Source organism: Oncorhynchus gorbuscha, linkage group LG12 (genome assembly GCF_021184085.1).
Source record: "Oncorhynchus gorbuscha isolate QuinsamMale2020 ecotype Even-year linkage group LG12, OgorEven_v1.0, whole genome shotgun sequence".
NCBI lineage: Eukaryota > Metazoa > Chordata > Actinopteri > Salmoniformes > Salmonidae > Oncorhynchus > Oncorhynchus gorbuscha.
The window spans coordinates 54,177,630-54,192,674 of NC_060184.1; the positions used below are offsets into that span (position 1 = coordinate 54,177,630).

Here is a 15,045-nt window from a genome sequence, read left to right on the forward strand (position 1 = left end):
GTGTACGATAACTACTGTGCAGTTTAACCCCCTAAGGTCGATGTCCGTGCCACGGCGGAAATTCAATTTGCAAAATAAAAAAATCCCCATATAAATCTGTCAGTTTAAGCTAGAAATATCAGTTTTTTTTGCATTGGATGTGTCTCAATCTACAGATTCCGCCTATGTCGCACTTCTGCAATCTGTGGTAAAAAGTAACAGACCTGGAGTGGTGTCTGTCAGACCGTGAGACATCCTGAAAATTGGTCTTCTCACAGACTATGAGATATCCCGAAAATCGGTCTCCTCACAAAATTGTTTGCCGTGTCCGAACAGTGTGGCCAACTGTTATGACCCATCTATGGAAAGATGAGACTCTCACGAACATGATGATGTTATCTGTTTTGCTCTTCACCTCCCACAAGCTTTTTGGGACTCGTCTGAAGCCTGTAAAGCCGATAATGTCAATAAAAAATTGAATATGTGACCAACCGGCTGTAGCAAAATTTTAACTGGTGTTTTTTAAAATTGAATAAAAGTAGAGACACAGAGCTAAAACATGGTATATCATACACTACAATAGGGACGTTTATTCTGCTTTGAAATTTGATAAACTTGTATCCCCACTTTTGAGAAAATGCCGCTTGAATGTTTTGGTACACCTACTAGAGAGCTCTTCTTTGTCTACACTCATTCAGCATCGTTCACACCCTCGTAAACCTTATCCCCGCCCGTCTCCTTAAGGATTCACGTGAAGCCATGTCTCAACAATAACATATTTCAAGACTGGTTTATACTACGTCTATCGACATGTCTGCATACAGTTGTCATTCATTACTACGCGAAAATAAACACATTATTTACAAGTTACCCTTTTTCATGTGTGAGTTCCAAATATCTCTAACAGTCGCCGCAGCTTGAGTTTTTTTTATGAGCATGATGTCAGAATGCACTTGCTGTTCCTAAATGTGATTGTTACGCAACAGGACAGTTAACCCATGCTGCCTTCTAATTATGCATAGGCTATGTTTCAACTTGTCAATTTCAAATTATTTTCTACAACAGTTTGAATTGAGGTGTGTTCCACTTCCTCAATAATTCACATAAGAAGTAGCCCATTTCAAGTTGAGGCTTTACTGTTTAAGGCTTTACTTAGCTGGATAAACGTTTTTAACGATAGCCCAAGCACTTCCCCAGTGTTTCACGTATTCAGACATTTGCGTATTTCTAGTCAGAAAAGTCCTTGCACAATCTTTTTCTCCCTGGCACATTTTCTAGATTGCACCCACATTGTCTTCATTGTGGTTTTCCTTACAAATAATAACTTTGAACATGTGTACAATCCTATCAAAGAAAGTGCCTTACTTTCTGTATTGCGTGTTGTCGCTCCTACTATAGCATGCCATATGTATGGAGTGTAATGTATTTATTGTTTAATTCACATTTTTAATTCATGCATTCCGATTCTTGCATAGATTGTAATGTGTGTAAAATACTTTTTTGAAGGTTGTACTGATTATGATGAGCTAATGCGAAGCTATTTGCCAGCTTTCTGTTGCGCCATGTTAGTTGACGTTATACAATGCATTCTGGTTATGCATACTGGTTAGACCAAAGATGTTATAACAAAACGAGGTGAAGGGATAGTTTACTCGACAGACTTATTCAAGACAATTGGGAACTCAAATCATGGTCAAATCATGAAGTCAATGATGTTCATGTTGGAAAGTCGGAGCTCAAGAAAGAGGATGATCGTTCAAAGCAATTTTTTCCAATCTGACGATGTGATTTGTCATAAACTGTAAACGACTTGTCAAGTTATATACTCTGGTTGTTGTATACACTGTATTAAGTACATTGAAGATTTGCAATATGCTGAAAAGTGTCCAAACTAAGTTAATATTTTTCAGGCAATGGGAGCAGCTATCTTTGCCTTTGTTTATTTGCATCTTATAGTGGGATTCTGGGATTAGGGAGTTTTGCTTGTCATTAACAAACATTGCTACCATCCTAAAGAATTTAGCTGCTGTTAGCTTAGCTGACGTACATCTCTTTTCTAAACAATATTAACTTTCTCCCTTGTTCTCACCAGATATGTTGTACATAGCAAACAAGTCTAGCTGTTAGGTCGCTAACTTCAGTTTAATTGTTTTGTCAGCGCAACCTGTTATTTAGACTTGTTCATGGAATGTGTTTGGTTGTAGATGTGTGATACTTGGATGATGAAGTTTACATTGATCTTTTACCATAAAAGGTTGAATTGAGCAATAAAGTTCAAAACATTGTTTAGATGCTCTTCAGACAACAATGCTGTTAAGATGCATTTGTTGCATCATAAATTCTGTTGCCATACTTTGCCAATCAAATATTTGCGATGGTTCGCTGCAGGGACCACTAAACAATGATCACAAATATGTGATCGCACACATCAAAGGGTTAAATAAATTTCACCAGAAATTCACCAGTACTGACACTTACTCCGCAGCGGTTGGGAATGGGTATGGGAGCTGAACACGCAACAACCCAGACCCCTCTACCATCGGAGATTACACATGCAGACTATTTAAAAATAATAATTATTCAACTTAAAAAAACAAGTGTCTCATTCAGTCCTAGTTAGGCATTATATACTGAGTATACTAAACATTAGGAACAGCTTCCTAATATTGAGTTGTAACCCCCCAGGGATGCTGGCCCATGTTGACTCTAATGCGTCCCACAGTTGTCAAGTTGGCCTTGATGTCCTTTGGGTGGTGGACCATTGTTGATACACAGGGAAAACTGTTGGTTGTAATTGCCAATTGGGTAACTGTATGATCCTGGGGGCAAGTGCTTATATTATGTAGGCCTAACTCTTTGAGCTCCTTTTAGACAGATGCTATTTGGTTTCTCAGGGGGAACCAGTCTGTAGAGTCTTGCCCTCAACCTGTGTCTGTTCAGATAGGACAGGTTAAGGCTGAAATTGAGGCTATTTATTTTGGGCTATTGCCCATTCATATTTGCTGAAGCGTGATTCATCAGTCCAGAGAAAGTTTTTCCACTGCTCCAGAGTCCAATGGCGGCGAGCTTGACACCACTCCAGCCGACACTTGGCATTGTGCATGGTGATCTTAGGCTTATGTGCAGCTGCTCAGCCATGGAAACCCATTTCATGAAGCTCCCGACAAAGAGTTATTGTGCTGACATTGCTTCCAGAGGCAGTTTGGAACTCAGTTGGGAGTGTTGCAACCGAGGACAGATGATTTTTACATTGCAACGCGCTTCAGCACTGGGTGGTCCCATTTTGTGAGCTTACGTGGCCTACCACTTTGCAGCTGAGTCCTTTTTGATCCTTGACATTTCCACTTAACAGTAACAGCACGTACAGTTGACCAGGGCAGCTCTAGCAGGGCAGGAATTTGATGAACTAACTTGTTGGAAAGGTGGCATCCTATGACTGTACCATGTTGAAAGTTACTGAGCTCTTCAGTAAGTCCATTCTACTGCCAGTTTACTTTTGAGATTGCATGGCTGTGTGGTCAATTTTATAAATCTGTCAGCAATGGCTGTGGCTGAAATAGCCAAATCCACTAATATGAAGGTGTGTCCACATACTTTTGTATATACAGTGCCTTCGGGAATTATTCAGACCCCTTGACCTTTTAGAGAATGTTCCTAATTTATATATATATGTACCAGACCCTTTGCCATGAGACTCGAAATTGAGCTCTGGTGTATCCTGTTTCCATTGATCATCTTTGAGTTGTTTCTACAACTGAATTTGAGTCCACCGGTGGCAAATTAAATTGATTGGACATGATTTGGAAAAGCACACACTTGTCTATATAAGGTCCCGCAGTTGACAGCGCATGTCAGAGCAAAAACCAAGCCATGAGGTCGATGGAATTGAACTTAGAGCTCCGAGACAGGATAATGTGGGCACAGATCTGGGAAAGGGTACCAAAACATTTCTGCAGTATTGAAGGTTCCCAAGAACACAATGGCCTCCATCAAATACTCCTCAGCACCCCCCTCAGATGATGCCGCAGGTGAAGAAGCCAGATGTGGTGGTCCTGGGGTGATGTGGTTACATGTGGTCTGTGGTAGTGAGGCCGGTTAGACGCATTGCCAAATTCTCAAAAAATATGTTGGAGGCAGCTTAGAGTAGAGAAATTAATATCAATTCTTTAGCAACAGCTCTGATGAACAGTCCTGTAGACAGCATGCCAATTTCACGATCTCTCAAAACTTGAGATATCTGTCTCATTGCGTTATGTAACAAAACTGCTCATTTTAAAGTGGCCTTTTATTGTCACTAGCACAATGTGCACCTGTGTAACGATCATGCTGTTTAATCAGCTTCTTCATATGCCACACCTGTCAGGTGATGGATTATCTAGCCAAAACAGAGGTGCTCACTAATAAGTGAACATTTTTGGGATTTGTCATTACAGCTCATGAAACATGGGACCAACACTTTACATGTTGCGTTTATATTTTTGTTCAGTATATAAACAGTGCATTTGGAAAGTATTCAGACCCCTTCCCTTTTGTAAGGTTACAGCCTTATTCTAAAATATATTAAATTCATTTTCCCTCATCATTCCACACACAATAGACCATAATGACAGAGTGAAACAGGTTTTTAGACATTTTTGCAAATGTATAAAAAAAACAGACATACCTTATTTATATAAGTATTCAGACCCTTTGCTATGAGACTCAAAATTTGAGCTCAGTTGCATCCTGTTTCCATTGAACATCCTTGAGATGTTTCTACAAATTTATTGAAGTCCACCAGTGAGAATTTCAATTGATTGGACTTTATTTGGAAGGGCACACGTCTGTCTATTATTGTGACTTTACTTTCATTAATCTGATGACTATTTATTTGAATCCACTAACTATGTTTAATTGTTACCCGATTTAAATCAATCATGTAACAATTAACTCATTATGATTTGGGGAACCACGGAATAAGTTGTTTAAATAGTTCCCATCTCCCGAATTAAACTCGATAACATCCATAAAACAGTCAAAATATGAGTCATAACCTCATCATTTCATAATTCTGAACGGTCATAACCTCTTGGATCTGCAAAAACCCCAGCCTTGCTAATTTTTCATTACTATTCTAATTTATTTAATGATTTATTTACTAGCTAACTAAATAACACAGACTAAACACACACACACACATACTACATGAGATATGGTCCCTAGTGGAATGACAAAATATCGGGCTTATACACACGAATTGAGAGAGTTGGGGAGAAGATAAAGAGAGTGAAAAGGGACACTTATTATGGACACGTTCTATAACTTTTATCCCATTAATCATATACTTTGCACACGAACCACCACCTGTTTCGAGTAAGAAATCATGAATGTATTTACGTGTGAAATGCCTTTGTTTGTCGTTTATCTCTGTCGGATCAAAGCCTTCTTGAAAAGGGCTTGGTTGGGCCTTTCCTCTGCCCACTTGTACATGCTCTGAATGTCTACCAGAGGTCACAATGTCTATTTTCTTAGTTGTCCAAACTCCATAGGGTGTTTCCTCAGAAGTTCTTCTTAGCTGTAACAGTGATTGTCTGAGAGGGGAGTTATCTCCACCTCGTGTGGATAATCTGAGTTTGAACCACTTTACACATGCAGCTGCTGACTGGTGATGTCCTGGTCTGGTAGTTAAAGTAATTTTCCTCACCTTGTTTTGAGGTTCAAAATTTCAAACGTCTAGCTCTCTGCCTCACGTCTCCTGGTCTAATGTTAAATTCGTTACCAAGGCTTTTTATGCACTATGCACAAAGGGGACGGCTTTGTCCCTTTAGAAGTTATCTCTTATGACTCCTAAAATCACATTCCTATCTTAAGAAAAACAATTTTCTAATTTTTCATATCATATGCCCAACGTACTAGATGGAAACTTGACAGATAAATACGGTATTCTTTCCAAGTTACAGTATTTTCTCCATGCAGTATGTAATGACGTCACAAAATCAAAAACAATATGACATTAGTTTTCTACATCTCCCCACTGACCATAACATTCTTTATGTTAGAATTATTGTACAATTATCCACTTTTTGGACGTTAAGAGCTTTGGCCTGGCAAAAGTCTCTGGAGACAAATGGACATTCCTTTAGCCAATACCGGAGGGTTTGGAGAGAGTCCTCTTCTGCATAATTTACGACTGGGTGTGGAGGTGTCAAAAACCCGGGTGAGAGTATTCTCTCTGCGGGTGAGAGAATGTCTGTTTATTGTCAGACATCGCCAAGCTGATCTGACCAATTGTGCTACTCACAGGACAGTCATGACAAAGCAAAAACAAAGCCCTGAGGTTGAAGGAATTGTCCATAGAGCTGCTCAGGGCACAGATCTGGGGAAGGGTACCAAAACGTTTCTGCAGCATTGAGGGTTCCCAAGAACACAGTGGCCTCCATTGTTCATGAATGGAAGAAGTTTGGAACCACCAAGACTCTTCCTAAATCTGTCCGCCTAGCCAAACTGAGCAATTGGGGGAGAAAGGCCTTGGTCAGGGAGGTGACCAAGATCCCAATGATCACATTGACAGAGCTCCTCTGTGGAGATGGGAGAACCTTCCAGAAGGGCAAACATCTCTGCAGCACTCCACCAATCAGGCCATTATGGTAGAGTGGCCAAACAAGCCACTCTTCAGTAAAAGGCACATGGAAGGCCACTTGGAGTTTTACAAAAGGCCCCTAAAGGACTCTCAGACCACGAGAAACAAGATGCGCCTTATGTCCTTGAGTGGCCCAGCCAGTGCCCGGACTTGAACCTGATCAAACATCTCTGGAGTGACCTGAAAATAGCTGTGCAGCGACGCTCCTCATCCATCCTGACAGAGCTTGAGAGGATCTGCAGTAAAGAATGGGAGAAACTCCCCAAATACTGTCGTGCCAAGCTAGTAGCGTCATATCCAAGAAGACTCAAGGCTGTAATGGCTGCCAAAGGTTAATCAACAAAGTACTGAGTAAAGGGTCTGAATACTTATGTGATATTTCCGTAAATATTTTGTTTATTTTTTTGCAAAGAAATAACCATTTGAAAACATGTTTTTGCTTTGTCATTATGGGGTATTGTGTGTAGATTGATAAAGTCTGTAACGTAACAAAATGTGGAAACAGTGAATTAGTCTGAATACTTTACGAATGCGCTGTATTTCTGTAGAATAGTCTGGTAGCTATTTCTTCTCATTTGTTGGATAATTTGCCCAAGGGTAAAAGTATTTACTGTATTTCCTCCTTTGCTGCAGTGAAACAATGGTGTATCGCTTTTTAATGGAAAAATGCAATGTAACCTTGATACTTGTCCAGCACCACATAAATTAGACAAGTTATGGGAGGAAGACACATTCTTTATTCCAGCCCGGTAATGTGTCTCCCTATAGCTCCACTGATGCTGGATCCCACAGAGTTGGCCATTTGTCTGTGTCCCCAGCATGTCCCACGCACACACCCACCTATACCACAAACCATCAGCTTGAAATGAGATTCAGTCGACTGCATAATCTCTCTGTTCTGCTTAGCTGTGATTAATTGACACAAGTGTTTCTTATGGAGGGGACCAACCACAGCAACACACAACCATCTCACACTACATGAATCCATGGTCACACTCGCTCACTCAGTGTTTGAGCTAACAAAATGGCAGACCAGCTTTGAAGTCAATGGTCAGGGCTTAACTCTTAAAGCCCAATGAACAGGCAGTGAGGTGGATGCCCTTGGTTTGAACAAAGTGAGAGTTTGTAATTCGATTTATTTGGAAAACAAAATGGCCACGTTTAGACACTGGTGTGGTGTCTGTAAGGAAATGCTAAGTGGTTAACATTCATGTATGACTGCAACTAGGTGGCTAACTAACCCACATCAATAAACCACCAATAACCACAATTTAGTTTATATTATAGCCCACCCAGTCAATAGATGCGTGTATCATATGAATGCCGAATGGATTCGAGTCAAAAATTGCAGAAATCCTCCAAAACAACCAAACCATTTAATATACTCTGTATTGCGGTTAATCTAAAAATAGTTTTGAAAACCTCTGATGTACTGTTTCTTTTCAAACATATATCCTACGTTTCAGAAATGTTTAACTAGTAGTATGCAGATTAAACTCTTTAGTAAATGAGAAACACTTCTGGTCTGTCTGAGAGAACTGGGTCTGGATGATGATAGATGAAGGAGATGGACCACATTGTTAAGGAGAGGCTGTTCCTGTGACGTCTTCTAGTGAGTCCCCCTTTCTTTCAACATCCATTTCTCCACCTGCCTCTATTCTCAACCCAAGCCTCGCTCCTTGTCTCTGGAGTGTAATCTGTCTCTTCACCAAGCGCCCTCTTTATTTAGACACCTCCACCCCTCCACCTCATCCCTCTATCCCCTGTCCTCTTCCACTTTGCCACGTCTTCTATTCTCTTCCTCTCTTCTTGTCTACTTGATGGGTGAACACCTCAAAGTAGCCCTCTCTCCATCTCTCCAATGTGCCATGGTCCTGAAGGACCTCTTTCTCTCTCTCTATCCTCTCTCCCACTGCCCGCTCCTCTACCTCCAACCCCAACTCTCCCCTTTCACTCCTCTGTTTATTATTCATTAAGTTTTCCTTTGGAGCCAGAGAGAGTAAAAGCCCTAGGGTACCTGAGAGAGGGAGAGTGTGTGCGTGTGTGTGTGCGCGCACTCGCATGAGAAGGAGAGCAAGAATACAGGGAGACACGTATGACTGAGGGATGGAGAAATAGGGAGAAATATGTCGATGAAAATGAATGTTAACATATAGAGAAAGACAGAGGGAAGAGAGAGAGAGAGAGAGAGAGAGAGAGAGAGAGAGAGAGAGAGAGAGAGAGAGAGAGAGAGAGAGAGAGAGAGAGAGAGAGAGAGAGAGAGAGAGAGAGAGAGAGAGAGAAAAAATAGGAGGGTAGTGTGAAAGACGAAGAGGGTGGTGCAAGCCTGACAGACATGCACTCAGCTCTAAACCGACCAATCAGAGATCTCCTCCTCCTGGAGCTGCTGCAGCCATAGAGCAGTAGTCAGGCTGGATTGGACGATGGCTTATACCATTCACACACACACTCCTTCAATCCTCTGCTCACACCCACAGTGAGAGAAAGAGGGAGAGAGAGAGAGAGAAAGAAAGTGGGCTCTCCGCTAGCCGAGCACTAAGCACTGCCCCAGAGAGACAGACGGTGGTAGAGAAAAAGGGAAAGAGGGAGCGAGAGAAAGAGAGAAAATGGTGAGGCAAGCACAGAAAGTCCTTCTCACTCATCCTCACGAACTGTCAGCTGTCATGCCTGTCAAAGGAAGTCCCACCAGGTATGGAAAAATTAAAGTACCATTTGTGCTTTGAGCTGTTTCTACAGAATATGTGCTTTGAATGTCTCTCTCTGTGTGTATGTGTATGTGTGAGAGAGACAAAGAAACGGAGCGAGGGGGTTTATCACAGGTTATTTTTCAGTACTAATGAGTGCACTTGCAGCTCGTTGGCTCTGCCTCTGTCTCCTGTGGTGTGTACGTTGTAAGCCTCCCTCTCTCTCCCTCGCTGGAGTTATGGACTGCTGCTTCTGCCGCTGCTACAGCTGCTGTAGGGGTGTGATAGTGAGTGTGAGTTAGGATAGCTGATGCATGAGCAGCGCCACTGTAGCAGTAGCTTCAGACACAAATATAAATGCGCTGCAGGAAACGGGACTCCACTCATTGATTTCTTATCCTTTTATTAGCAGAGGTCTTTCTCCGTATCAGATTCCATCTCCCACTCAGAAATATAATTTCAAAAGAGAGGCAGGCATGCCCTTATGTTGGAATGCTTTAGAAACACAACTCTTATAAATAAAGGTGCAAGTTGGAACCAAATAAGGTTCTTGAGAGCAATGCCATAAAGGAACCATTTTAGGGTTTCCTAGACATAAATGGGGTGGTTATTTGAAGAAGCATTCAAAACAATCTAAGACCAGAAATGCTTCATCCCTCCAGGTCCGGAATTGATTATACCTGCTGTAGGGCTCATAGTTTATGGGACACATCAGGCCTGCAAATTACATTATGCTGGTTTGCAAAGTGATGTGTAATTCCTATTGGAATCCAGCCGGAGTGGGGATATCCAACATTTGGAATTTCTCTCCACACTCAGCCTACATTCATATTGACTGCCAAGGTTGAGAAGTCTACAATGTGATACTGCCCTAAACAGCTAAACTGGAACAACCAATTCTGTAACGGGTGCAATAAGTCCAAGTAATCGATTGGAATAGTTTTAGAAATATGTTATTCATATTTGAGCAGCTACAAATGTAACAATCAATCGATGTACAAGTAAAAAAAGAGATATTAAAAGAAGCAATTAAAAAAAATATTCCTGTAATAGAGCATGCTGGGAAATATGATAATGATGGGCGTGGTTAAACTCTGGTTATTAACACCAACACTGGGGTTAGTTTACAGTTACACAATTGAGTGTTAATTAAACTCGTTAGTGTTAATTTAACTCTTGAATCAACACTATAAATGTTACACTAAAAATGAACCCTACTTAACACTGACCAATTTGCTGTGTGCTATGAAATTGACACATCTGCAGGCTTCCATACATTTCAATAACCTTTTAGAATTCTGAAGAACTGTAGATGCCATGTGAAGAACCTCACACATAACTCAAAGGTTCTTTATCAGGCTAGAGTTCTCCAAAAAACTTTAAGAGCTGAGGAAGAACCATTTAAGAACCCCCCCCAGTGTAAAGTAGGTAGTTGTACCTCGTTGGACTCTGCTCAGTTTTGCACTGTTGATATCGTGATTGTAAATCTCTGTCTAGGAAGGTGTGCTCAGCAGAGTGAGGGGTAACGGTAAAATGGTTGGAGTGTGAGGGAATTTATGGAAGCACTGTTGGTTTTGTATCGTTGTAGGTTCTCTTGTACTTTGACAACAGCTTTTGAACATCTAATCCTTGCACAGCATAATAATGCATATACTGTACAGTATGTCTAGCCGCTGTACCGTATACAAGTCAGAGTATTGCCATAATTATTTGCATTAGGAACTGAATATATTTTCTGTTCTGATTAGAGAGTTCCAGCCCGCTATTGTGGAGACATTTCACTGCATTACCTGGGCTGACGTTCAATCAACCGCATTTAAATGCCGTCAACTTTGGTGAGATTTTTGGCTGGTGCAGGTAGCATGGCTTTAGGAGTATTCTGTAGTGGCTCCCATCAGAAACCTGATGAAACCTGGACATCCATTGCCAGTGTCCTGGACACAGATTAAGCCTAGTGCTTGTCTACAAAACACTTTAAATGAAGAATCTCCATTGAGCATTATTCTTAATCCAGTACAATAGGTTTAATCTGTGTCCAGAAAATAGCCCATAAGGGATAATAGCAATCACTTCATGACTTTTCATGATGTCTCTAAATTAACTTCAGGGGATCTAGACCTTTTCTTCAGAAAATAAGAACACTGAACATGGATGAAAGTCTGATTTGAAGGCAGAATTATCCCCATCTCTTCATTCAGCCTAGATCAGTGGCTCTGTTTAAAGAGATTCTTCGATATTTGTGTATACTGTACGTTTTAGCCAGTAGTTCTAAGTGGTTCCTGAAAATTGTATACTACGTCACATATATGAACCATGTCATTGCTCTTCTTCTTCTTCTCTGCTGTGTCCACTGAGCCATTGGGACAGCCTTGCAAACTCATTGGATAATGCTGGGCAGGCCTCTTTGGCAATAACTCAAATTGCTAAGGGGCCAGCCCACGTGGGGAGAAATTTTGGGAAAATGGCGCAGCACAGCTGCAAGAAAACATTTGCTTTCAAACTAGGGATTTCGTGGCTAATTGAGGTAAAACAGTAATTCTGATAAGAGATTATGCATGAACTACACATTGACACATCCAGCCCAAAGCGGGAGGAAAAAAAATACTTTCTTAGTTGCTGAAGTACCAGAACATGTCTTTAATTATTTGTTTGAAGCACAGATCTTGGCATCAATGTGATTGTCATTGGTGTAAACCGGGCAATGAACTGGTGTCCGCAGTTACCATTATGTCTTTTAATGGCTCAAGCTTGCTTTCTCTAGAGGCATAGCTGAAACTCAATGGCACAAATGGTTGCGTGCGTCACCCAAGTGGGTACGACACTATGTTGGTGGATGAGGTGAGTTTCCCCCCAAAAAAAAAAAAGCACGATAAAAATCCAATCAATTATTATGATTAAATTATTATAAAGACTGAAGCACAATCCAAAGCTTTTCTCTGATACTGTATTGAATTGGAGTCCATACCAGCCATATTGTTTGTATAGATTGATATTATAGCACCCGGTCCACACTTTTAGATAATATTTTGATTGTTTTTAATAATTCCTTATCTGAATACATAGTTAAAGTTTGCACTTTAAGGAAGACTCATCTGACATCTCCTAAAATATCATACCTAAGTGGCATTTGAAAGTGTCTGGACGGAATCTGGATTCCATAATTTGTCTCTCCTCATGAGACATTTTACAGTAACCTCTAGATAGCTTGTGGATGTTGACCAGGATCAACCCTGTGATACTGGCCTGATACGGATCGTATGTGACTCATAGTAGTCACTTCAGCCAAACTGAATTAGTCATCACTGGAGCACTTCCTACGGCAAATTCAATCCCTCCCTAGCTTTTTGAGGAAACGAGTCAAACAATGGAAACACAACTATTTACTATTTAAACAGTCTCATCAATGTGTCATTAAAACAATGAATCAGGCAACCATTTCCACCATCGTTGCCAAGCAGTGTTTGTGCCCCATCCCTATAGTGCATTAATTGACAAGAGCCCTATGGGTAGTGCACTACAAAGGGAGTAGATTGCCATTTCGTACCCATACAGTGTTTTCAGAGGCCATCATCCAGCCTTTGTTGCTTGACGTGATGTCAGTTCAAACAACAGATCTTATTGATGCATAATGCAGACAGTGTTTGTAGAATGCTATTGAAAGCATACAGCTTTGGCTACAGACAAATTGAATATAACAGTTTAACTGGAGAGTGAAAGTTAAGGCATAAACTTAAGGCATCATGTTTTTGGAGGGTTGGTATGTTGAGAAATGGCTGTGTTGGATGATAAATTGAAATAATAACTGCACAATACTTGTACGACAGTGAAGACAGAACGGTTTGTACTTTGTCCTTGTCGCTAACACTCAACAAACCTCTCCAACCTTGCCAGACAAAACAAGTAATAGGGTATACCTAGGTTAGAAATAGCTTTAAAAAACCACTCAACCCAAGGTTTCAAATAATATGCCGTGGCACTTAACACTAGAAAAGCCTTGTTGGACCCCCGGGTCAATGACGCGTCTTTTGAACGTCAACATTCTAACAGTCTAATAATTACATTTCATATATGCTATCGGAAGACTAATCATTTGATTTCTGTTTATGAAGGTAACATTTAGAATACCAAAGAAAATGTATTTCAATTAACACAATGGCATTTTTATTAGTTAATGTATCAGTAAGTACACATGAAAAATCACTAAAACAGCACAATTTAAAGTGTTAAAATCCATGAATTAAACACCAACACAAAGATCATTCTTTATTAATTCATTAAGGTATTTAAGGAACGTTAGGAATTTCTGAAAATCCATTTCAAAAGAACAGAATGGCCTATTTTGATTTGAAATATGTCACTGTGCTTTGAGTGGTGCCAATGCACGCGGAGACTGCATGTTATTTGAAATAGAGCTCAAGGGGTCAATTTAAGAGTTGTTTGGCATGGATGGGTGATTTAGAAACTGCAGAATCTCTTCTTTTTGATTCTTTTGGATACTACATACACATCAAAAAGTCAAACCTGCTTGTGACTCTAGGATCATGTTTTTAAGTAACTTTTTGGCACTAAATTGTTTTTCCCTTCCTCAGGGTTCTATTAATTCTGTATTGCTAAAGACTTACAGTTTGCACAATAGAAATGTAAAGGTAATTTCCCATTAAGCCGACTTGTGCAGCGTTTACCGCCAACGCGGGGAACATGAGATTTTTGGTTCCAATCTCCGTGTTTATGTGAGACGTGAACGGATTATCTCTGCATGTATGGTTCCCACCGTGAAGGATGAAGGAAGAGGTGAGATGGTGTGTGGGTTCTGTGCTACTGATTTATTTAGAATCCTAGGCACACTTAACATTTTGACATGTGAGTTCCAAATAAACTCATCAGAAAAAGAAACATCCTCTCGCTGTCAAATGCATTTATTTTAAGCAAACTTAACACGCGTAAACATTTGTATGAACATAACAAGATTCAACAACTGAGAAGTTCCACAGACATGTGACTAACAGAAATGGAATAATGTGTCCCTGAACAAAGGGGGGTTCAAAATCAAAAGTAACAGTCAGTGTATGGTGTGGCCATCAGCTGCATTAAGTACTGCAGTGCATCTCCTCCTCATGGACTACACCAGATTTGCCCGTTCTTGCTGTGAGATGTTACCCCGCTCTTCCACCAAGGCACCTGCAAGTTCCCAGACATTTCTGGGGGAATGGCCCTAGCCCTCACCCTCCAAATCAACAGGTCCCAAACGTGCTCAATGTTTTGAGATCCGGGCTCTTCCCTGGCCATGGCAGAACACTGACATTCCTGTCTTGCAGGTAATCACGTACAGAACGAGCAGTATGGCTGGTGGCATTGTTATGCTGGAGGGTCATGTCAGGATGAGCCTTCAGGAAGGGTACCACATGAGGGAGGAGGATGTCTTCACTGTACCGCACAGCATTGAGATTGCCTGCAATGACAACAAGCTCAGTCCGATTATGCTGTGACGCACCGTCCCAGACCATGACGGACCCTCCATCTCACACAAATGAGCAGGGACCCTGGGCATCTTTCTTTTGATTGTTTTTCAGAGTCAATAGAAAGGCCTCTTTAGTGTCCTAAGTTTTCATAACTGTGACCTTAATTGTCTACCGTCTGTAAGCTGTTAGTGTCTTAACGACCATTCCACAGGTGCATGTTCATTCATTGTTTATGTTTCATTGAACAAGCATGGGGAACAGTGTTTAAACCCTTTACAATGAAGATCTGTAAAGTTATTTGGAT

At 40.8% G+C, this 15,045-nt stretch overlaps 1 protein-coding gene across 2 annotated transcripts in view; it reads left to right on the plus strand.

Annotated features, from left to right (window-relative positions):
- Positions 1-15,045, plus strand: part of LOC123991125 (cadherin-18-like) — a 412,196-nt gene that overhangs the window by 147,892 nt on the left and 249,259 nt on the right. Inside the window, exon 1 of one of the 2 annotated variants that reach the window (XM_046292352.1) lies at positions 9,087-9,287. The exons of the other annotated variant lie outside the window; for it this stretch is intronic. The gene's annotated coding sequence lies outside the window, so the exon portion shown is untranslated. Of the gene's footprint in view, positions 1-9,086; positions 9,288-15,045 lie in introns of those variants that run through there. 2 annotated transcript variants of the gene reach the window in all.